The sequence below is a fragment of the Taudactylus pleione genome, unplaced genomic scaffold (assembly GCF_031769625.1).
Source record: "Taudactylus pleione unplaced genomic scaffold, aTauple2 ptg000117l, whole genome shotgun sequence".
Classification (NCBI taxonomy): Eukaryota; Metazoa; Chordata; class Amphibia; order Anura; family Myobatrachidae; genus Taudactylus; species Taudactylus pleione.
The window spans coordinates 18,416,106-18,442,481 of record NW_028284519.1 but is presented as its reverse complement, the minus strand read 5'-3'; positions in this window follow the sequence as shown (position 1 = coordinate 18,442,481).

The following is a 26,376-nucleotide window of genomic DNA, read 5'->3' as shown; positions in this document are numbered from 1 at the left end:
TAGGATTTAACATTTTTTTCCCTTTTATAAACTATACCCTTTTTCATGCACGATATAGCGCTCCCTTCTTTCTTCTCTTTTTGCACCAGATCTTTTGTGCCCACTGAATCCAGGGTAATTTGAAGGAGAGCTGCGGTCCTCAAATTTAGGATCTGAGTGCTACAAACTCACGGAACTGTGCAGGATTCTTATGCTGGACTATTGAGAATTTATATAAGGACAGCCTTTAAAGTGATCAGCGCATGGGTATTTGTATGTATATATATATATATATATATATATAACTATGTGTGTGTGTAATATATATTGTGATAGGATCTCTGGTAAAGTGGTCTGTGGCAGGGACATTTATCCCAGATTCCTGTCCTATGTGTTTAAAATCCCCAGGAGAAAGTCTGCAGTGTAGCAGGCTTGAGTTTCGACTTTTTGAAAAGCCGGTTTGGGACCTGGGGGTTGTGGGTGAGAGGAGAGGGAGGGCTCCACCCATGGCCACTCCAGGTTTTGGTTCTCTCAGCCTGGTAACAGGCTTGATTGGGTTCCCACCTGAGAGTGGCCAATATAAGCCTAGTGTGTTGAGGGCTGATTGTCTCACCTGGGAGAGCAGACAGGGATTTTGTTCAGAGACACTTGGAAAACCTATCTGTGAGTACTGTGCTGTGCTTTGTTGCTGGCGAGGGCATTAGGCCCTGCCAGGTTCTGGTAGTGAGGGAACTACCTGTGAAGTTAGTGCCCCGACAGGGCTAGGATTTACGTTTATGTTTTCTTTGTGTTATTTCTGACATTGTACAATAAAGACTGGCGCCGACCAGCTTGTACTTGCATCCAGACTGGTGTGCTGCTTCCCTGCTGCTGTGTGTGTGTGTAAGGAAGGAGTCCTCTACCCAGGAGAGGGACCCCCTAACCTAACTGTGTCACAATATGGTGGAGAATGCGGGCAACCACACACACTAAAGTTGCAACAAGAGGAAAACTTTCCATTTAAAAATTAAAGGGACAGACACCCAATTTGTGAGTGTGGAAATAACACACTGTCCTTGGAGTCCCATAGAGGAGGCGTCAGCCAATGCTCAGAGAGGCAAGGTTCAGCTTCCAACCTACACCCCAGGACAAAATGGAGGACATTGTTAAGGCCTTGCTACAGCAGCTCAGCAGGAATCTACCAGGGCTCAGCAGGAATCTACCAGGGCTCAGCAGGAGACAAACAAACTTCAGCAGGAATCTACCAGAGCTCAGCAGGAGACGAACAAACTTCAGCAGGAAGCTACCTGGGCTCAGCAGGAATCCTCCAGGGTGCAACTGTTGGCCTTGGAGACAGCCCAGAGGCAACAACAGGTGGCCATCGAGGAAACCCGCCAGGCCTTAGCGGAAAACAGCCAGGCCATAAAAGAGGTGGTACAGCACCTGGTCGCCCGGCCCAGAGATGTTAATACTGGTCCTCCCACCACCACTCACTCCGTACGAGCCAGTCACTTCCTCCAAAAGATGACTTCGGGCGATGATGTGGAGGCCTATCTCGCCGCATTTGAAAGAACGGCCGAAAGGGAGAGTTGGCCCCAGGAGCAGTGGGCAAGTCTGGTGGCACCTTTTTTGTCTGGGGAGCCACAAAAAGCATATTTCGACTTATGCCTGGCTGATGCCAAGGGCTATAAAAAACTAAAACAGGAGATCCTAACTTGCTTGGGAGTCACCACCTTTGTTCGTGCCCAACGGGTCCACCGCTGGGAGTTCCATATTGACAAGCCTCCACGTTCACAGATGCATGACCTCGTCCATCTGTCCTCAAAATGACTACAGCCCGAGACGCTGACGGGACCACAGATCGTGGAAAGGGTTGTGATGGACCGGTACCTGCGATCATTACCCGTGACTCTGCGCAAGTGGGTGAGCCATGCAGACCCTAAGACCGCGGACCAGTTGGTCGAGCTAGTGGAGAGGTACGTGGCGGCTGAGGAGTATGCCCCACCAAGCCCCTATGGCGCATCGGCGAACTCCCACAGACACTGGTAAGACTGTTCCAGGGCAGAAGGGTGCTGGGCGGTGGGATGTACCTAAGACTGAGGGTGTAGAACCTGGAGACAGGCCTGCCAGGCCAGGAAGGTTCTTGCCCCGTAAACGACTAGACATTAATATGATTCATTGTTTCCGGTGTGGTGACTTCGGCCATATTTCCGCTAATTGTTCACTTACAACTGAACCTATGCAATATGATAATGCTCATGTCTACCGCAGGGGGTCTTTCTTTGCACAGACAGCCTGTACGGCTGACCGGCAGGCTGAGACTGATAAGCACATGTGTGTACTCACTGTAGATGGCAACCGAGTAGAGGCACTGTTAGACTCTGGTAGCTTGGTGACACTTATAAAAGCTGAGCTGGTGAACCCCTTGAGGCATAAGGGGAAAACTGTTGATGTGACCTGCATACATGGGGATAATCGATATTATGTTACTGCCGAGGTGAACATCGAGACACCATGTGGCTCTGCTATAGTTTCTGTGGGTTTGGTGCCTGATCTGATGTACGATGCAATATTGGGGAGAGACTTTGCTCACTTCTGGAAATTGTGGGAAAGCCGTTTTGTTCCAGAAGTGAACAACCCCCGTCCACTTGAGAAGGTTGTCGATATAGTGGAGGAGGGAGTTTCTTCTGAGTCAGAGTTATTCCCTTTTCCTACTATGGTTGGCGAACTAGAGAATGCGGAGCGTGACGGTGGCCCGCCAACTGATGTGCCTCCCATTGAGGTGGGAAGTGTTGTTGGGCCAGTTGATCGTCTGCCTGATTTAGAGGTCAGAAGAGAGGTCTTTGCCGTGGAGCAGTTGAAAGACCCTACTTTGGTAAAAGCCAGGAAGAATGTAAAGGTAGTTGATGGTAAACCCGTAGACCCTGATAGTCCTTTGTCCTATCCCCATATGGCAATGTGTCAGGATTTATCCTGCCCTGAGTGTCAGTATCATGCTCCCAGACCACGTTTTAAGGGTCCAATAGTTCCATTGCCTATTGTAGAGGTGCCAATAGTGAGAGAGCACCTGAAACAGGCTCAACAGGCACAGCAGAGGGTATACAACCGCAATGCTGGGTTATGCAGCTTTGCTCCTGGGGACAGAGTGTTAGTGTTGGTTCCCACTGTGGAAAAAAAACTTTTGGCTAAATGGCAAGGGCCCTTTGAAATCTTAGAAAGAGTGGGACAGGTCAATTACAAAGTTTACCAGCCGGGGAAAAGAAAGCCGGAACAGATATACCATATAAATCTGTTAAAGCCCTGGAAAGATAGAATGGTACTGTCGGCCGTCCGAGCCCCTCCAGTAAGTCCAGGGCCCTTAGTTCCCGAAGTGACAGTGGCAAAAATCCTGTCGGCAATTCAACAACGAGAGGTCAAGGAGTTTCTGGTTAGAAATAGGGTGCTGTTCTCGGACATACCTGGGAAAACCTCGGTCGTTAAACATGACATCATCACTGACCAAGGGGTTAAAGTTAATCTAAAGCCCTATAGGTTACCAGAAGCACCAAGAGCATCGGTGTCGAAAGAAATTAAAAATATGCTAGAGTTAGGGGTTATTGAAGTATCACATAGTGAATGGTCAAGTCCCATTGTGTTGATTCCAAAGCCCGACGGGAGTGTGCGTTTCTGCAATGACTTCTGAAAGTTGAACAGTGTTTCAAAATTCGATGCCTACCCGGTGCCACAGTGGAGAAGGAGGCGTTGGCCATAAAGTGGGCGTTACAAACTTTAAAATTTTCGGTGGAACACAGGCCAGGGGGCCTGTTGTCTAAAGCAGACGCGTTGTCACGCGTTCATTGTTTGGGGGCTTCAGTTGTTCCGCCCCATAGGTCGAAACAAAGGGGGGGGATATGTGATAGGATCACTGGTAAAGTGGTCTGTGGCAGGGACATTTATCCCAGATTCCTGTCCTATGTGTTTAAAATCCCCAGGAGAAAGTCTGCAGTGTAGCAGGCTTGAGTTTCGGCTTTTTGAAAAGCCGGTTTGGGACCTGGGGGTTGTGGGTGAGAGGAGAGGGAGGGCTCCACCCATGGCCACTCCAGGTTTTGGTTCTCTCAGCCTGGTAACAGGCTTGATTGGGTTCCCACCTGAGAGTGGCCAATATAAGCCTAGTGTGTTGAGGGCTGATTGTCTCACCTGGGAGAGCGGACAGGGAGTTTGCTCAGAGACACTTGGAAAACCTATCTGTGAGTACTGTGCTATGCTTTGTTGCTAGCGAGGGCATTAGGCCCTGCCAGGTTCTGGTAGTGAGGGAACTACCTGTGAAGTTAGTGCCCCGACAGGGCTAGGATTTACGTTTATGTTTTCTTTGTGTTATTTCTAACATTGTACAATAAAGACTGGCGCCGACCAGCTTGTACTTGCATCCAGACTGGTGTGCTGCTTCCCTGCTGCTGTGTGTGTGTGTGTGTAAGGAAGGAGTCCTCTACCCAGGAGAGGGACCCCCTAACCTAACTGTGTCACACTATATATATATATATATATATATATATATATATATATATATATATATATATAGAGAGAGAGAGAGAGATTCTTAAGGTTATCCACCTCCAGTTACTCTTAGTCTGCCTTGCAGTTAGGTAGTCAAAACTGTAATTTTATATTTAAGATGTGGAATAGCTAATTATACTGTGGTGACACTATGTTTGCATCACAAGTATTTATATTCCCCTTTTTATGCATCCCAGGATTTTATTTGGCTTTGCATTCACTGCCTGGCACTGAGTGTCGCTAATCCGCTTTCTGTCAACTGTATTTTCATGTCCCAGTTGATCTCGTGTATTCCATTTATCGTGTTAGTAGTTTAGTTATTACCTCAGACTAGGTGTATAAACATACATTTGTCTAGAAAAAATAACATTTATAATTTTTGTCTAGATCTTTTTGTAGTATCTTTACTGCTCTGCTAATAACCCTACATAGCTTACTGTAATCAGCAAATATGGAAATCTTACTTTCTAGGACATGGCCCAATAGGGATCCCAGTAGTATACCACTAATAACTTTAGCCTAGTCTAAATACGCTCCATATATAACTGCTCTCAACTTATGTACCATAATGTTGAACGGTATTGAATGCTTTCACAAAATCCAAATATATCTCGCTAATTGTACTTCCTGGTGTGACATAGAGCTTCTGTAAAAATTTATTTGTTTTTTTTATAACACCATGCTGACATCAAATTGTCCTATAATGTTTGTCAATCCTATTTCTAAAGGTGCATACACACGTAACGATTTTTTGAACAATTTAACTATAACGACGTTGTTAACGTTCAATCGTTGAAAAAATCGTTCAGTTTGAGTTATAATGATGAACGTTTATCGTTCATGCGCGTTCCCGTTTGTAGTTCATAGTTCATTCTGACTGACCCAACTGAACGATTTTCATTAAGGGAAGTTACAAAAATCGCTTGTAGTTCAAAAAATCGTTCATTACACTTTAAAAAATCTGACAGAAAATCGTTTAGAAAATTGTTCAACAAAATTATTGTGTGTGTGTATGCAGCTTAAGCATTAGTTTAAACTAGGGATGTGCGCCGGACCATTTTTGCCGGATTTGGATTTGGTTCTAATTCGTCGTCCGGCTTTGGATTTGGATTTGCCAAACTGCGGTGACTGGCTTTGGATTTGGATTTGGATTTGGATTTTTTTACAAAAATTGACAAAAAAAGCTAAAATCACATAAATTGGTCTTTTTTTTCTTCCTAGAGTATTATTAACCTCAATAACATTAATTTCCAGTCAATTTAGACCATATCACAGCTTATAATATTGTTTTCAACATTATTGGCCAAAGGTTGCAGTGAGCTGACTGGTTACTAAGCGACAAAGCAGCGGCACAACGACACAGACACCACAGTATAAAGCACATCTATGACACATTGCCACACAGCAGTGGCAGAAATGAAAAGTAGTGCACCCACCCAGTGGGGTACGGCCAGCAGAGTCACAGTACTTGTTTACAAAGTGGGCTACGGCCCTAGGAGTCACAGTGCACAATCTTATTAGCATTACACCGCACATAGGGCCTGATTCACATTACACCATAAAGTAGTGTCTCTTATTTATGTTACGACACACAGTAGTGCCCCTTTTACACAATGCCCACAGTAGTGACCCTTTTACACAATGCCCACAGTAGCGGTGTCCCTTACACAATGTCCCCCAGCAGTGGTGCCCCCTATGCAGTCCCCTTAGTAGTACGGTCCACTATGCAGTGCCCCCAGTTGAATGCTCCCCAGTAGTATGCCCCCCATTAGCAGGCCCCCCCAGTAGTATGTCCCCCATTAGCAGGCCCCCCCAGTAGTATGCCCCCCATTAGCATGCCACCCAGTAGTATGCCCCCCCAGTAGTATGGCTCCCCCAGTAGTAGGCTGCCCTAGTAGCAGGCCCCCCCAGTAGTAGGCTGCTCCAGTAGTAGCCCCCCCTGTAGTATGGGCCCCCCCTGTAGTATGGCCCCCCTTGTAGTAGGCCCCCCCAGTAGTATGGCCCCCCCCAGTAGCAGGCCCCTCAGTAGTATGGCCCCCCCAGTAGCAGACCCCCCCCAGTAGTATAGCCCCCCCCAGTAGCAGGCCCCTCTGTAGTATGGCCCCCCCAGTAGTATAGCCCTGCCCAGTAGCAGACCCCCCCCAGTAGTGCAGACCCCCCCAGTAGTATAGCCCCCCCCCCAGTAGCAGGCCCCTCTGTAGTATGGCCCCCCAATAGTGCAGATCCCCCCCAGTAGTATGGCCCCCCCAGTAGCAGACCCCCCCCAGTAGCAGGCCCCTCTGTAGTATGGCCCCCCCAGTAGTATTGCCTCCCCCAGTAGCAGACCCCCCCCCAGTAGTGCAGACCCCCCCCCAGTAGTATAGCCCCCCCAGTAGCAGGCCCCTCTGTAGTATGGCCCCCCCAGTAGTATAGCCCCCCCCCAGTAGCAGACCTCCCCAGTAGTGCAGACCCCCCCCCCAGTAGCGCCCCCGGACCTTTGACAAGTAAAAAAATAAAAAAAATAAAACTTACCTGTATCCCCGCTCCCGCGCCGTCCGCTCTGTCACACGCTGAGGAGGGAGCCGGAAGACGGAGCTCATGTGTGAGCTCCAGCCGGCTCCCTCCGTGCAGCAGCCAATGAGAGTCTGTGTGACTCTCATTGGCTGCTGTAACAAACACACAGCTGCCGCTGGCGGCTGTGTGTCTGTGTAGGGCAGAGCGCTATCACTGCGCTCTGCCCTACACGCGAGGAGACCTGATGTCGGATTCTCTAGTGAGAATCCGACATCAGGCGGCCACCGTTCGGCCCCGAACGGGGATCCGAGTCAGGCGGTGAACACCCGAACAGGGTTCGGGTGGACTCGGATCCCCAATGTTCGGAGCGGTTCGGATTCCACAGAATCCGAACCGCTCATCTCTAGTTTAAACACTACTTATATAACACCAGTATATTCTGTTGCTCTTTTCAATTGGAGTTCCTTCAAGTAATTTACCCTGAATCCAGGTTTCCTAATTGGTACCACTTCTGCTTTCCTCCAATCTGGAAAACGGATTTCTCCATAGAGAATTCCGAAGGGGGGGGGCAGGGTGTTTAAGGGGCTACACCTTAAACACCCTGGGGGGGGGTAGAACTGTCGACGTTGCTGCATGTCAAATTTCGGGGCAAAAACAAAAAATTAGCATTTGGGAGTAATCTAAAGCTCCAACTGTCAATTTTATCTACGGTCTCGATTAGGAACCATTTTCTGCTATAGTCTATGGGGGATTTTTGGGAAGGCATAACTCAGGGTAGGGGTGGAATTTAAACTTGGGGTTTGTTTTATTAGGTAGCTATTGTGCCAGGGTACGTGCTTTTGTGGTTCAGGTAAATTAGAAAGTTAGTTTTTAAATTACCTCAAGAATGCGCCATTGTAGAGAGAGGACTTTTCAACTTGTTGCGTAGCCGCAGTAGGAGCCTCCAGCAGGTGTAATAACTATAGCTTCACTTGGGTGCAGCAAGATGGCCGTCGTTTGTGGGGGCCGGGACCGGGGGGCAGGAAGCCGGCGTTTGCTGCGGCCGGGATGCAAGGGAGAGGGGGGTAGGGGTTAGAGGGCATTAGCTGCAGCTGGGAACTGGGACGGGAGCGGGCGGTGGTGGTGGTAGTGCAGGTGTTTGGACCCAGGGGAGGTAGCAGCACACAGATGCAGGTTCGGATCTGGAAGATCCGTGATACCTGCATCTGTGTTTAAGAAAAACAAACAGAAGCAGGGACGGGTCAGTGAGACCCGTATGTGTTTTTGTGTTTAAAAATAAAAACAGTGTAAAAAAAAAATGGCGTGGCCCCCTCCCCAAGAAAACAACCAGCCCCGGGCTATGGAGCCCCAGTACTGGCTGTGCTAAATACAGGGGACAAACAGCGTAGGGGTCCCCCGTATTAAGCACAACCAGCACTAGGCTTTTCAGAAACTGTTCTGGTTGCCAAAATATGGGGGACAAATGACGTAGGGGTCCCCCATATTTAGAGCAACCAGCACAGGGCTCTCAGCCAGTCCTGGTTCTGGAAATACAGGGGGAAAAAAATGCATAGGGCCCCCCCCTGTATTTCCCAGGACCAGCACCGAACCCTTTCTAGCGGGGAGATAATGCCACAGCCAGGGGAGCCCTTTCACCGGGCCCCCCAGCCGAAGCATCACCCCTGACCCGCTAGTCAGCCCAGGCCGAGGATCCCTGGGGAGTTGGGGACCCTCCCAATAAAGTGGTCCCCATCTTCAGGGCACCCAGACTGATAGCCCAAGGCTATCCCCAGCACCCCTGGGCGGTGGGTGCTGGGTTAATTATGTAAAGTGTGGTGCATATGAAAATATAAATATTGTTTTTTGCTGTGGAACTACAGTTTCCAGCAAGCCTCCCCTGCATGCTGGTACTTGGAGAACCACAAGTATCAGCATGCGGGGCATTACGGGCTTGCTGGTACTTTTAGTTCCACAGCAAAAGCAATATTAAAATAAACACAACACACCGTAGAAAAATACAATTTTATTAAAACATACATGCGCGCACACACACACATGTACTCACACATGCATACACACTATCTCACATACTCACCTATTATCCCTGAAGCCATTCTGTCCTCTTTTTCAGTAGGTAATCCTATGGAGTACCTGTAATAAAAATTCTATACTCACCACCTCCTATGTGTAGATCAGGTCCTCTTAACACAATCCACGGTCTTGGCAAAAAAAAAAAAAAAAAACGAGATACTCGGACCCATGGACATTAGTAGTGTCCTCTAAGGACACTACTACCCGAACCGCAGCTCCGCTGCGGGATTTCAGTCCAGAAATCCCAGTGCGAAGCGCTCATTGGCTGAGAGAGGCGAGCCTTCCGCCTCTCAGCCAATGAGGGGTTCTCACCATTGAATTCAATGGTGAGAACCGAGCGTGCCCTCTTCAAAAATGGTGCCTTAGCACCATTTTTGAAATTCAAAGATGGCCGCCGTGAGCCAATCGCAGCTCGCGATGTCATCTCCCCGCCCCCTCAGCTGGCTTAAATACAACCAGCGCGAGTTGCCGTGCATTCAGTCGGTGGCGGGGAGGCAGCAGAGAAGAGCTGCCGAAGACTGAAGACGCCGCGGAAGCCCTGGATGTGCGGCGGCCGCGCAAAAGAGCTTAATGGCCGCCGTGCTCCAGGTGAAGACGCCATAGAAGTCCTGGGGGAGCGGCAGCCATGTTAAAGAGCTTAAGGCTGCCGCCCCCAGGTGAACGTCCCGCTAAATAAAATATTTTTAAAAACGGTGTCTGTCTGTTTAAATATTTCTTTTACAGGCCCTTAATGCCCAGGCTGCTGGTACTTGTGATTCACCTGTAGTACTACTGCAAAAGACAATATTTATATTTTCATATGCACCACACTTTACATATTCAACGCGGCACCCACTGCCCTGGGGTGCTGGGCATAGCCCGGGCTATCAGCCTGGGGTGCCCTGAGGAGGGGGACCCCTTTATTGGAGGGGGGGGAGGAGCCCTGGGCTGACTAGCGGGTCAGGGATGATGCTGTGGCTGGGGGGCCCGGTGAAAGGGCTCCCCTGGCTGTGGCATCACCCTCCTGCTAGAAGGAGTCCGGTGCTGGTTATGGCAATAACATAGATGCGTAGATCTCACTGCTGCATTCGTGTATCTGTGACTTATTGATTTGATTTTCTCAGGTGCATACACACTACCAGTGAGCCCTCTGTCGCCCACTGATGCCTCCTTTGCACTGCACCACTGCCACTGCTATGCACCACCGTTGCTGCTGCTGCTACCCTACAGCCGTCTCGCACTCTGCGCCTCCCAAAGCAACCTCCTGTGTGCTGTCCCCTCTTCCACCTGCGTTAGTGTACCATTTTGTTGCCCTTCTCCCCTGCAGGTGGCCCGGTTTGCTCATCCAAACCCTGACAGTTAATACATTTTAAAAAAGCTATGAAATTCCATAGACAAAAAACCTTACGGTTTCACATGTTCCATTAAGGCTGCTTAGATATGATCTGAAAATTCACAAAACCTATTGATTTTCTGCCACTCAAACTCCAAAAAGCAATGAAATTACGATCATTATGGCTGACGCCTTAATGGAAGTGTTCCTTGCGCAATACAGATATGGTATGCCTTCACACCCTGTGGTTAACTGCAGATTCAGCACAATCACTGAATGAGATTGCTGTCACTCACAAAATGGTGGAGCTGCTAATACACAGAATTGTGTGCTCATTGGAATACACACATGCAGTCTATGCAACTGACGTCAAAGCAGAAAATATAGCTGTGTAGATGGGATAAAAGTGGTGTGGATGAGGGGAGGAGACACAGCAGCATGGATAGGTGAGACACAAAGGCGTGTAGAAAAGGGAAGGTTATGCAGTACAGAGGGGGGGTGGGTAGCCAAAGTAATGGGTGGAAAACAATGGTGCGGATGGGGGGAAACAGAGTGGCACAGTTTGGGGGGACAGCGAAGTGGATGGGGGAAGAGTGGCATGGATATGGGAAGACAGAGCAGTGCAGATGGGTAAAGACAGATTGGTGCGGATAAGGGAATACAGACTAGCACAAATAAGAGAACACACAACAGTATGGATTGGGGAAGACAGATTAGTGTGGATGGGTAAGAAGACAGAGTAGTGCTGGTGGGGGAAGGAGACAGAGTGCACAGTTGGGGGGACAGAATGGTGCAGATGGAGGAAGAAAGCGTGTCACAGGAAAGGAAGACAGCGGCGTGGCATAGAGGAAGGCAGTGGTGCAGAAGGAAACGGTGGCACGGATGCATGGCGGTGCAGATGGAGAAAGACAGATTGGTGTGGATGAGAGAACACAGGCTACCATAGTTCAAAGACCACACAGCAGTAGGGATTGGGGAAGACAGATTGGTGTGAATGGGGAGGAAGACAGACTGGTGCGGGTGGTGGGGGGAGACAGAGTTGCATGGTTGGGAAACCAGAGTAGTGCAGATGGAGGAAGAAAGAGTGCCACAGATGAGAGCAAGTCAGCAACGTGGCTGTGGAGAAGGCACGGATGCAGGGCGGTGTGGAAGAGGGACCACACAGCAGTAGGGATTGGGGAATATATAGCAGGATGGAGGCATATAGGAGAACAAAGTGTACATGCATAGACAGAGTATGATATTTTTAAAAATAAGGGAGCTGAACGTGTATTCTAAATGAGATAAATGTATGCAGTGAGAAGGATGTTGGAAGCCAGTGAGACTGTTTTGGTGATCAAATGGGAAGATTGTGGGCACTGAGTGGGATGTGGGAGCCACATAACTGCTCAAACCTCAGTTGTATAGACTGCATGTGTGTATTCCAATGAGCACACAATTCTGTGAATTAGCAGCTCCACCATTTTGTGAGTGACCGCAATCTCATTCTGTGAGAGTTCTGAATCTGCAGTTAACTACAGGGTGTGATGGCATACCATATCTGTATTGCGCAAGGAACATGTCCATTAAGGTGTCACCTTTAATGATTGTAATTTCATTGCATTTGGGAGTTTGAGTGGCAGAAATTCAATAGGTTTTGTGAATTTTCAGATCATGTCTAAGCAGCCTTAATGGGACATGTGAAACCGTAAGGTTTTTTGTCTATGGAAGATATATACGCGCACACATAGTGCATCCAGAAAGTATTCACAGCGCTTCACTTTTTCCACATTTTGTTATGTTACAGCCTTATTCCAAAATGGAATAAATTAATTTTTGTCCTCAAAATTCTACACACAATACCCCATAATGACAACGTGTAAAAAGTATGTTTTCGATTTTTGCAAATTTAGTAATAATTAAAAAAAAACTAAGAAATCATATGTACATAAGTATTCATGGCCCTTGCTATGCAGCTCAAAATTGAGCTCAGGTGCATCCTGTTTCCACTGATCATCCTTGAGATGTTCCTACAGCTTAATTGGAGTCTACCTGTGGTAAATTCAGTTGTTTGGACATGATTTTGAAAGGCATACATAATTAAGTGGCGGATACATGCCTGCGCCATGCACATTAGCTTAGTGCGTACGCTAAACCTCACCCCCACTCCCGTCACCTTTATCATCTCCTTCATATATACTTCATGCTCTGCCCCCTGTCACTTAAGCCCTGCCCAGCTACTGTTGCTATCTCTAGATTGGCTCAGATGCCTGCCTGTCACGTCAGATTGCTGCATCTTGTCTCGGCTCATTTAATATTATTAAATTGCAGCTACATGTGTAGATAAATGTGTGTGTATACTGCAAGCTTAAATGTTTTGATCAGAATATGAACTAAAACCCCATGCTTTATTATGGTGAGTGCAGAGCCTCTGTGTTTTCTATATTTAGACAATATGGTCACATTTTGGTGACCGTGGTGGATTAACACCTTTATATATATCTCCAAGTCATGTCGTGCACTCATGGTGCAGCAGGGGTTAAGGGTTACTCACGAGAGCAATTAGTTGTGGTGTGAATATATATACACTGTACTGTATATATAGAGAGAGATAAACAAGTACAGTTGTATTTTTTATTATTATTAGGATGCTGGGAGTTATGACGCTACTCAAATACATACATACTGTGGTACTAACACCGTTTTAGCAACAATATAGAATTATAATAAGGTACAAATAAAATATATCATAAAAAAAAATGAATGTATATGTGATACTAAGACTGGTTCCAGTGAGCATCATGTCTGGTCTGTGTACTTCCCTTACAGTAAGTATTTGTACTGTATGTTCCCTGACAGAACTCTCTGTTACCAGAAGAGGGGGTGTGATGACTTTATAACAGGATCAAGTGATTCTTGTGCAAAATCTGTTTTTAAAATAAGCTTATGAGTCAAATAAATGCGTATTATTTACATGTTATTTTCCACAATACGTATGGTTAAAAAACACAATTATTTACTATTTATTCTGTAGAATGAAAAAGATACTAGACACAAATGTCTTATTTCTCTTTTAAACAAAAAAATGTTTTCCGGTGGCATTTTCTGCTTAATATCAGACACTTCTGTACGCAAATTAGAGGGAAAAGCCAGCTTTATCAGCATTATGTTAGTGTAAAATACAAACATATGAGCCATCCCTGTGCTGCAAATGGTGAGCAGTACACTTTATTATAGTTATTACTCTGCTATAAACACACATGGATTCCTTTTATGAGCATTAAAGCAACATTAAATGTTTTAAATGTCCCTTGCAGGGTCTTAGCACCTCTTCTGAGGCAGTCCTGTGCCACTGTGACCTGAGGGACACTTTTCTTTAGTCTTTAGATTGCAGCAGGTCAAAATTTACATACTTCTTCCAGTGGGTGGAAAAAACCCCAAACATTCATAGTGCATTTTGAAAATATGATGCATAAGACCACTATATAACTGCTAGTGGGTCACCTTTACAAAATCTTATTAATGCTTTGAAGACAACAGTTTATTACATGGATGACCGGACCAGTGAAGTGATCATCTCTACTTTCTGTTGCTCCCTTAGATTTCTACATAGCAATACGTAAAGGAGTAAAATAATATCCCATGTATTTGGCTTGATAATGTCTTGACGTCCTATTTTCTGGAATTTGACAGTCACTTAAAGTGCAATAGTAAATATAGGTCCAACAATGACATTTTAGTAATCAGCTAATGTATCAGAGTGTGTGTGTGTATATATATAAATATATCTATCTATCTATCTATATAAATAGATAGGTATATGTACAGTATGTGTGCATATCTATAGATATGTGTGTTTGTACATTTACACATTAATTTATATATATCCTGATGACAGAGTAAAATATGAACAAGTCCGTCTGAGTGCTACTTTCTTTGCCTGACATATATATATATATATCTATATATATATATCTATATATATATATTTAGTCAAAAGTTTTAGAACACCCCCATTTTTCCTGTTTTTATTGAAATTTTATATTAATATCTCTGTTACAGCATAGGACAACTAAGCAAGTGGAGATAAATAAAAATAAAACAATTTTTTTGTTAAAAAAAAAACAAACAAACCTGTAATCTAGATGTTTGACTCATCAAAGTAAGCACCTTTTCCAGATATAATCACCAAACACACCAGTGACATTCTTTTTACAATGGATGTCACATATTGTACTGCACTTGTAGGTTGCTTTACTTTCACCCTTCTGTCCATTTTCATCCCAAAGTACAGTAACTCAATGGAGTCTAAGGGCCAAATGTAATGGGGCGAGACTTTAAAAAATGTGAAGATTTAGCAGTAAAGCGTCACACTTTTTAAACTCGGCCAATGTAAGAGTCAGAAAACTCACTATTTAAAATGTCATCCAGATGTTTTCCCATTTTGGAGATAAAACTCAACCAATGTGAGTTTATTGCTCGGTCTGAATACTTAGGGGCATATTTATCAAAAAATATTTGAGATATCATCTAGAAATGGGGATTTTTGGGGGGTGATCCCTCAAATACTAAGGATCCCCTGAATGTATGTACGGGGGGTAGATATAGATATCTGCTGCAGTTTTTCTATTGCTAAAGCAGCCTTCATAGGTTTCTGTAGGGTTGCTTTGATGTTGAATTTACCACATGGAATGATATGCGTTGCGGAGCTCGTCCCTGGTAGCTATACTATGTAGACAAAAGTGATTGGACACTGACAAACTGTCCACAAATTCCTGGACAACAGCAGGCGGTATGTTTTGCCATTCCTCCTTAAGTACAGTGACCAACTGTGACACTGAAGACTGTCGAGCTGGCCTAGAATGCACTCGTCGCTCCAATTCATCCCAGAGGTTCTCAGTGGGGTTAACATCTGGACTCTACTGAATTTTCTGTGTACCAGTCCAGCGTCGGCCTGGAAACATGACAGGTAGCATTGTTGTCCTGATAAAAACGTTTGTTTCCATAGTACTACAAGTGCATTGGCCTCCCTACAGTGTTCTTGCCAAAACTGCTACATTAGTGGCCATTTGGAGCTCGTGTGTAATGGTATGAATTTCACTCACACGTGGGTGTCCAATCACTTTTGTCTACATAGTGTATAATGCTATCTTCAGCCTATAGGCTACAGATTGCAAAAGTTTTGGAGAGAGAATGCTTCCCTGGTAATGGCCGCTCACACACCCATGGTCTGATGACCACGTATGTGCAGTTGGCAGCCGTGTCCAGAATCCAGACGTTAAGTGCTCAATTTGCTTCTTACTATGGCAGGGACAGGATCCTATCCATACTTGCCTACCTTTGTTGTCTCTTCCCCGGGAGATGCCTGGGGAGGTGAAGCAGGTGGGTTGCGATGGGGGTGGGGCCTCACTGGTCGCATTGTTAAGGCCAGCCTCTTCGAGGTAAATCAATGCGATTGGTGGTTATTAAATAGGGGGTGTGGCTAAGTGGCACAATTCATGAAGAACCATGTCATTAAGCCCTGCCCCCTACACGGGGACCCCCGATCGCCACGGAAATTCTCCCCATTCTGCCCACTTCACTGGGAAGTGGGCAGAATGCGGGAGAAGTGACTGCCCTTCTGAGGGTGCGGGGGGGTTACCCGAAAAATCGGGAGCCTCCCGAGAATTCCAGGAGGGTAGGCATGTATGATCCTATCATAGATGTTGTCACTAGAGGTGATTATTCATTCAGGCAATCCTTGTTAATTTTATAAGAAGTTATAATTAGCAGGTCAGGACCAAGTCAAGATAATTAATAAATATGCCCCTTAGAGAGTGATAAAAGTCTCATTGATATGTATGCCTATGATTGGTATACAAGTATCATATGATTTTACCCTCAATAATTTCTCTGCTGACAGATTGTAAATTATTACATTAGATTAGAACAAAGGACAAGTAAAATTGAGGAGACAGTTCTGGCATTACAGAGTACGATCGACAATCAATGCAAAGCCTTCCAACAACTGACTGATCAATGATCTACAGAACAAACATTGCAGAAATAATCTGTCCCAGAAAACATTAGGGATAATGCAATACTTAAGCACAGATTTAATCTATGAAATAAAGAAAGTTGCTCCACAGATCAACACAGCTCGTAGCGCATGTAGCAGGCAAGGAAACGGCTTACATCTACACCCAGTAGTAGCCAAGTGTCTCGACTATAGGCCAAAATAAAAAGATCGTAGCGTATAAGAACATGAATCGACAAAAATATCAAAGGCAAAGCACAAAGAGATAGAATGGAGCTTTATATGGGGGCACTCAATGAGATAAGAAAGATGATAAAACATAAACCTTTAATAACTGACAATAAAGAAGGACATTATGGAGGAAATTTACCTCTAACAAATATACTAGAGGACAAGTGGAGAAGTTGCCCATAGTAACCAATCAACTCCTAGCTATCATTTATATCAGGCCTGGCCAACCTGTGGCTCTCCAACCATTGTGAAACTACAAGTCCCATCATACCCTCCAACCAATCAGCTGGTAAAGCCAGTGACGGTTCTAGGGGCGGGCTAAAAGGGCCGTCGCCCAGAGCGCTGGCCCGTAGAGGGCGCCACTGAGTCCCAAAAGAAGAAAAAAAACACCCTGCTTCGGCCCGCTAGCCGCAGCAGGGAGGCTCTATTTGCAGGGCGCCCGCTGAGATTTGTTACCAGCGGGCACCCGGCTCCCTCCCTGCAGTGGCAGCCGAAAGCCGTAGCTCACTGCTGAGCTCTGGCTTCCGGCAGAGAGCACTATGGGAGGGACGTCATGTCGCCTCTCCCATAGATTCGTGGAGCCGCGGTCGGACCGGACGGCAGCGGAAGCAAGAACGGGGCTTAAAGTAAGTATTGTGTTTTGTATTTTACTACTGTGGGCACTACTATAGGGGGGATTACTACTGGGGAGCATTACTAATGGGGGCATTACTACTGGGGGAACTAGTATAGGGGGCATTACTAATGGGGGATTACTACTGGGGAGCATTACTAATGGGAGTATTACTACTGGGGGAACTACTATAAGGGGCATTACTACTGTGGGCACTAATATAGGGGGCATTACTAATTGGGGGATTACTACTGGGGGCATTACTAATGGGGGATTACTACTGGGGAGTATTACTAATGGGGGCATTACTACTGGGGCAACTACTATAGGGGGCATTACCACTGGGGGCACTGCATGGGGGGCACCACTACTGGGGCCATTGTGTAAGGGGCACCACTGCTGTGGGCATTGTATAAAGGGCACTACTACTGTGGGCATTGTATTAGGGGCACTACTACTGTGGGCCTTGTGTATAAGGGACACTAATTTGGGCATTGTGTAAAAGGGGCACCACTATGTGTCATAATATGAACAAGGGACTACTGTGTGGTGTAATTTGAATTGGGGATAATGTATTATAAAGGTAATTACTGTGTGTGGCACAATGTATTATACAGGGCATTACTGTGTGTGGCATAATGTATTATTCAGGGTATTACTGCATGTGGCATTTTTCAAACACAGCCTATGAGATGGCAGTTAGGAACTGATTGGTTGGCACCTTATCAATTTTCAGTTCTCCTAACACTGCTTAGTAAATAGACCCCATAATTTGTTATACAGGTTATTACTGCATATAGCATAATGTGTTATACAGGCCATTACTGTGTGTGGCATAACATAATGTGTTATACAGGCCATTACTGCGTGTGGCATAATGTGTTATAAAGGCCATTACTGTGTAAGACATACTGTGTAAGGTGCTTTACTGAACATGGCAATTATTCACCATGAGGGGAGAGCTTGGGGCAAGCCCAGCACCTCTGTAAGTGCTGGGCACGCCCCACAGTGGGATGAATTGGGGGTGTTCTGCAAGGACACACCCCCTTTCTGGAAGGGCGCGCAGAGGAATGCCATCTGAAAAAAGTTATTTCTGTATTTTTTTTTTTGGGTGGCTGGGTGGGGGCAACTGTGAACTTTCGCCCTGGGCTCCACAATGTCTAGAACCAGCCCTGGGTAAAGCATGCTAGGACTTGTGAAACTACAATGGCTGGAGAGCCAAAGGTGGAACAAAATAGTCATTTAATATGTTGATATACACTGGTGACAGGAGTCTCACCAGATAATAAAAATGTTGATGAATTCTCCTCTATTAGGAGGAATGCAGCGTCCAATATGACCCGTACACTAGGTAAATTTTGTGCAGTATGTGGTGAGCAGATCATAAATATCTCACCCTTCGCTTGTAAACCACGAATGCTGTAGCCAAATGGGAAGAAAGTGCCATACAGGTTAATCAGCTGAAGACGCAGGAGGCAGGCGGTAAACTGATTCAGGAGCCAGTAAAACACAACAGGTAGGTCCTAATGCATTTCTCCAGTGGGCTACCTGCTTCACCAAATCCCCTGATAAAAGATACCTCAGTACAGGTAATAGGCAGACATGAAGATATATTTAGCATATGCAATTCTCTGTGCTAGCACAATTAATACGTTTTAATGCCTTTTCCATTTTTTTTCATTTATAGGGCAGGATACATGATGCATCGCACTTGGATGCGATGCATTCCGCCGGTCTTCGCATTCATGCCAGCACTGGTAACGTTGGTATGCATGACTATCACCTTTGCGATGGAGGGACTTTCGGGTCTATGACCCAAAAGCCCCTCCGGCGTCCTTCTGCGCATGGCCTGAGCTGTCTACCTTAACGCCATCAGGATGATGGCGTTACCCACTGCAACCAAGTCACGGAGAGCATCGCACTCCGGGACTTGGTGCATATGAGAAATGCGGTCAAACCCGCATTTTCGAGGTGTGACCGCATTTTTCCACTTGAAGCATCCCGTCTATAATGTCTATAGTGCCTTTGAATCATCAGGCTTACCCACACAATGTTTTAACTAGAACATTAGCACAAAGTTAGGACACTGTGAGACCTGCTAAAACGAACATTGTATTATCATATTTTTAAACCTTTTCAACAATGGAGTAAACAGCGTAGTGACAAACACATTGCTATAAAACATAAACAAATCAGTACGCTGACTGGACATGCCTGGCCACCATTGCCGGGGAGGGTTCCGGGGGTACCCTTTCCCAGATAATTATGCGAAGTGTAGCCCATAGGCTACAACAGACTAACGCCATATTTAGTTGGCGTTAGCTGTGGGGGTCAATCTCCATGCTTCGCATTCTGTAAGTTAGTAAATCTGGCAGCATCGCCTCCCCCTATAGAAACCTATGGGGGCTGCGGCTGTCAGCAGGTATGGAGGGATTGCAGAATGTATGAAGGTATCTGCTGTGGTCCCTCCTTCATACATGGGGGTGATAATAAATACCCGAAAACAGCTAAGAGAGACAATAGTACTACCACAAAATGACCATAGGAGGCATACAAAAAACAAAACCATATACATGAGAGAATAGAGTTGTACACTAGGGGGTAAATTTACTAAAGTGAGAGTTTTTAGAAGTGGAGATGTTGCCCATAGCAACCAATCAGATTCTAGCTATTCTCTTCTAGAAGGCGCTAGTTATATGTTAAGTAGAATCTGATTGGTTGCTATGGGCAAGATCTCCACTTCTAAAAACTCTCACTTTAGTAAATCTACCCCTAGGAGGGTCAATATGGGTCAATGAAAACACCCAAGTATTACAGTACAATATAAGAAGTTTACATCAGAAGATCCAACAGTCCAAAAGAACAGGATACACATGGCAACACTGTCTCTTCAAATTCTGTGTTACCTCCCCCCTTCTCCAGAGGTGTAACTAGGGTGTTTGGTGCCCAAGGCAAAATGAAAAATGGCACCCTGCCCAACAGTGTGCGTGTGTGTCAAAAATGGGCGTTGCCACCTGCTAGTTGACTGTATTTTAGATGAATAAGAATGTGTAGTAGCTTTATATGGTTAGAATTCACAGGCTTTCACTGTGGTACTAGGTGGCTTAATTGCTAAGGTAACAGACTGCAAAGCGTAAGGTGCTAGGGCCCTCATTCAGAGCCGTACGCTCTGAGCAGAGCGCACGCTCTGAATGAGGGCCGGCCTCCATGAAAATGGAGCGTCCTTCTGGATGCTCGTATAGCTGTGGGTCACCACCCACAGGCTATACGAGCGTGCATTTTGATGGCCGCGATGGTCGAGACCATCGCGACCATCGAAATTGCGAGCCGGAGCCTGCAGTTGAGGTTTTCAACCGCAAGCTCCGGAGTGATTTTGGCTCTATCAGAGCCAAAATCACTCCCACTGACATCACTAGTGATGTCAGTGGGCCGGCTTTTGACGGGAGGCGTTCCCGTGGGAACGCCCCCGTCAGGGAGGCACGCCCCCGGCACGCCTACCAAAGGGGGCATGCTGTCAATCAACATTGACAGCACGCCCCCTTTGATCGAACACAACAAGCGAAGGACTTTCCTTCGCTCGTCGCGTCTGGCGCATGTGCACGACGGAGCTCCCTCCATCGTGCGCATGCTCAGTCCAGAACATCGACCCACTTGCGAGCGGACAGCCGCTCGCGAGTGGGTCTGAATCAGGCCCTAAGTTTGATTCCCAATTAGGACTGTATTTTAGATTAATAAGAATGTGTAGTAGCATGATATAGTTAGAATTCTCAGGCTTTCACTGTAGTAACAGGTAGCTCAATTGGTAAGCTGTCTGACTGCAAAGCATGAAGTGACAGGTTCAATTACCAACTATGACTATTTTAAAATGCAAATATGACTGAAGGGCAGGAGATGTAAGCAGCAGGGGTGTATCTATAATGTGTGCAAAGTATACGGGTCCCTGGGTCAAGGGGGGCCCACCCTGCACCCATATAGTCTTATACGTACCTGTCCATGGTCTCCAGAGTGCTGGTCTGCAAAGCATCAGAAATCGCTGGGTAAATGACGGTGGCCATTATCCCAGTGACTAGCATATGTGCAGTACTGCTGACCTTGGGAAATGGGCAGGTACCACTTTCCCAGAGACCCGCGCAGGTGCTATTTTCCCGGAGACCCGAGCATGCGCAGTAGATTCTGGCATGGGTGCGTTTCAGAATACGCTGCCCTCTGCTGGCTTGCCACGGCGCCCAGGGCATGTGCCCTTCTCGACTCCCCCCCCTTAGTTACGCCACTGCTCTTTTTGCTTGCTGTCTTGATTTGGATTATATAATTGACTGTAGCGTGAGAACAATTCATAAATTAAAATATGTGGCTGCCGAGAGCTGAAAGGAGTCTGGGGAACAGATCCAGGAGATGTGGTCACGCTCCTCCAAAATAAACTGAAGAATACTATGCATGGCGCTGCACACTGCAAAGGGGGACCTCCCACTCAGCAGCTGCCTCAGGCCCCCGCTGGTCCCTTCCAACAGTCCCGATACCAGGTAATCAGTACCTCCCCCCCCCTCTGCGCCCCTGAGCTACTAGGACTGACAGTCAACAATTTTTCACATACTTGATTTCAAATTACATCTTCATCTGTATAGGATGAATTTTATTCCAATCCGATTTGATGAATCTCCAACTTTGCTGAAACAATTCACTCACCCTGATGTAAAAGTAATTTTAACCCTCCTCTCTTAACCCTATCACTCTCATACTTCAGACTGCTTAAATGTAGGTTCCCATTCTGTCTGTAAACTGTAGCACAGTCACTACCAGCATCTCCTTTCTGTTCTTATTAAGATTCTCATTGCTTCCCTACTTATCTTTTATTTTAGGCATTAGCTCAGATCTGATCTCTCTCCCTGCAAAAAAAAAATATATATATATATAGTGCCCGAGGCAGACTCTTGAGTATGACTGGCGCGTCTACCTCAGAAAACCCGTGCTACACTGCTGGTGCACAACTCACTTAGAAATACCAGTTTATGAATTGAAAAAAATTCCAGGTGTGATGCTTGATAAATAGGTATGTATTGTGATCCTTGTACAATCATTAGATGGGTCTATACTTCATGTTTAATATATGTATTAATTGTACTTTCACAACTGTTTAGAATTATTTCTAGCACAAGAATCACTATACTGTATTATTGCAATGAGCTTGGCTGGGAATTAGTTTTCTACAGCATATTTTTGTTTATTGCATCACTTAAATGAGCAAAACATATAGGGACTGATTCTGAATTGGGAGCAAAGCAAAAAAAAAGTAACTTTACACTTTGGCAAAACCATTTTGCACTGCAGAGCAGATCTAAGATATGCAGAGGAATTAAAGCTGGGACAGACCTCAGCGATGTGCAAACCCAGCAATGTGGCGATGCGATGTAAATATAGGGCCTGATTCAGAGCCGCTCGTAAGCGGCCGCTTGCTCGCTCCGAGCGATGTTCGCACATCTGCGCATGCGTATGGGTCATAATGCGCATGCGCCAACCAGTCATTGTGGTCGGAAATCGTGCGCTCACAAAACAGCGAGGGCCTGCTAATTTGAGTGACAGAATGAGGCGTTTGTGGGTGGTAACAGGGGAAGGTGCTTGAAAACGGGGAGTGGAGATCCGAACGCAAGCATGCCAAACGGTCAAAACAGGCGTTTAATGGGAGTGCATAATTAACAAAGCAGCATCATCGACCACGTCACTTGGTTGTCTTTTAGCCTGAACTGCTCGCAGTGATTGCGGGAAGTAAAACCTACCACAAGCACTGCGAGCAGTTCAGATGCCTTTCGATGTACTCGATTAATCTAATAAATAGCGGAGATGACGTATTATGCGAACGGCCAGGGGGCGTCTTTACAAAATAGCGAGCGCATGTTTCGTTCGCTCGCTCAGACATAGAGGCGTCAACAGACCGCAAAGAGCGAGCGCTCAATTTAAATAGCTGGCCCCTTTTTCTGAACGACCATTCGCAAATAGCGTCCGGATCTGAATCAGGCCCATATATCACATCGCCGTACACACTGCATGATCCGCCGTATGATGATGCAATATATCATTACACGCATAATGTAACAGCACGGCGTCATCTGTAGTATCGTCTCATCTGATTTGCAGTACATCAGATGGCAAGATGTGACCATCCAATTCATCAAACACTGAATTGGGTGGATTTAGGGGTACACACTATATGATGGTTAATGCGACCCATTGAGAATCGCAAAATAGGCCAATATATTGTATAGTGTTTACCCAGGTGCAAACTTATACCACTTTCACACTGCTGAAATAACCTGGGTTATTGCCAGGTGGACCCAGGTCACAGTCCAGTGCGAAAGGGTAGCTGAAAACTGTATGCAGTCAGGAAGCCGGCGGACCTAATCCCGACAGCCGTCTTCCCGACTGCTTAATCCCGGCGAGGGTTAAATGACAGGCGTCTAAATCTAGACGCCTGTCATTTTACCGACGCCGGGAGACCGGCGCCCAGCATCCCAATCGGATAGCCGCAGGGGGGGAGGGTTAGATTTAGGGTTCCCGGTGGGGACTTAGGGTTAGGCACCCCCGGGAGGTTAGGGTAAGGCTAGGGGGAGGGAGGGTTAGGGTTAGGTACCCCCGGGGGGACTTAGGGTTAGGTACCCCCTCGGGGACTTAGGTTTAGGCGGCGGGGAAGGGGGGGTTAGGGTTAGGCACGCCTAAGGGAGAGTTAGGGTTTCGGGGTAGAATAGATTAGAGAATACTTACCTGGGGACGATCAGGATTTTCATCCTTGTCGGGCTGCCGCTGTCGGGATTTGAACCGCCGGGCATGGGTCCAGCGGTAAATCAGACCGATTCCCTGAATAAGAACCCGGGTATCGAGCAGGGTTGGACATGGGAACTACCCAGGTCACAGTGCAGTGTGAATGGTCTGACCCGGGTTATCCAACTTGGGTCATGTCTAAAGTGAGCTGATTGGTGGCTGTGGAGCAGTAACCACCCACTTTTTATGACCTCACAAGTTTAGTAGGGCAGACCCGGATTCAGTCTGAACAAGGCTAACCCGGGTCGAAGGTGCAGTGTAAATGCTGTCTGACCCTGGTCTCATCCAGGGCTGACCCGTATTCAAAATCCTAGGTCAGACCCGGGATTTTGATGTGAAAGGGGTATCACTTGTTATTTTTACTCAGCCCCATTGTGACAGTTAAGGTGATACATTTTTTCACTCTAACAGGGGTATTCAATATGGGAGCGAAAACATCGTTTTTGCGTTAATATCGGAGGTATGACGTCATTATCGCAGGTTTTACATTTAAACCGTATTCAATTTCAAAGACTTATCGCAGTTTTGAAAAGTCTTTTAGGGGTATTCAATATGGGAGCGAAAACATCGTTTTTGCGTTAATATCGCACTTTTGACGTCATTATCGCAGGTTTGACTTTTACACCGTATTCAATTTCAAAGACTTATCGCAGGTTCGAAAAGTCTTTGATCAAAAACAGGGATAACTTTTCACCATTGAATAGGTGTCGAAAAAAAGTGCAGAATTGGGGTTTAGGGGTGCAGGCTTAAAAAAAATAGCCTGCACCCCTGGGAATGACATTTAAAAAATAACTGTCAAAAAAAGTTTTAAAAAAAAAATAGGGACACCCCAAAAAATTAACTCAAAAATTGGGGTGAAAAAAAAATTGGGAAAAAATTGTATAACAATAGGGAAATAGGTTCAGGGCTATTCTGCAAGTATGCGGCAGGTGTTTTGAAGAATAGAATTATAGCGGCAGGTGCACAAATGCAGAATTTAAAAAAAATTACTTTAGGGACTTAAAAATATGCTAGTACCCATTTTCATGTACCCCAAATTTGATGGGACCACTTAAAAAAACGAAAAAAATAACCTAAGTGCTCTTCTGCAACAGTTCTTCAATGTCGGGAAAAAAACACCTGCTGCGGCAATTTAAATCCCCAACTTTCAATTAAAGGCTAAAACAGGGGTACCCATAGTGATCCCCCATGTTTTTACAACTTTAGGGGGGTCTTACAATTTTTAAGGAAAAATTCGTAACTTTACGCAAATCCAACTTCGGAGTTTCCCGTTTTCGTTAACTTTATATTGAATACGGGGATAAGCGGGAGTGCGCCCGATACTTTAACGCAGGTAAAAACTCCGATATAAAACGTTAACTTCGACAGTGAAGTTAACGTTTCATATTGAATACCCCTCTAAATCAGAAGTTCCCAAACTCTGCCATTTCAGTCCAGGTTTTAAGAATATCTATGCTTGAACACAGGTGACTTAATTAGCACCTCAATTTGGTTTAACCACATGGGCTCAAGCATAGCTATCGTTAAAACCTGAACTGTAATGGCGGAGCTTGCGAACCTCTGCTTTAAATAGTTTTGTTTACTGGTGAACAGAAATTCTTGTAGGGTTGACAAATCAGTTTTGTATCAAAAATACATTGGTTAGACACAAAACAACCTTGTATCAAATGAATATTATGCTACAGGAATGAGGAAGTACACAACATTGATTTTGTGACAAAAATAATAACAATACAAAATACAACAACACAAAATAGAGTTTGCAAAACACAACGGGGGAAGTGTAATGTCCTGTAAATTATGTTGTGATTTTGCCCTTCAAATCACCAGGTGTCATACCTCCCAACATGACCCATTCCAGGAGGGACAAAATGCTCTGTTCCTGGACTTTTGTCTTAATGTATGATTGCCGTCACCTGTGTTGAACTAGATAATTGATAAGAAAGGTGTTTCACCACAGGTGACGGCAATCATAAATTAAGCGGGAAGTCCAGGAACAGAGCATTTTATCCCTCCTGGAATAGGTCTTCTTGGAAGATATGAGGTGTACAGTATATACCACAGGTTCTCAAATTCAGTCCTCAGGACCCCAAACAGTGCATGTTTTCCAGGTCTCCTCACAGAATTACAAGTGAAATAATTATCTCCACCTGTTGATCTTTTAAAATGTGTCAGTGAGTAATGACTACACCTGTGCACCTGCTGGTGACCTGCAAAATGTGAGCTGTGTGGGGTCCTGAGGACTGAGTTTGAGAACCACTGGTATATACTAATACCCCTTTTACACCAGAGCAAAAACCTGGGTTTTTGGGTCTACCCGGGCCGCAGCTCAGTGTAAAAGGGTCCCTGAAAAATAACCTG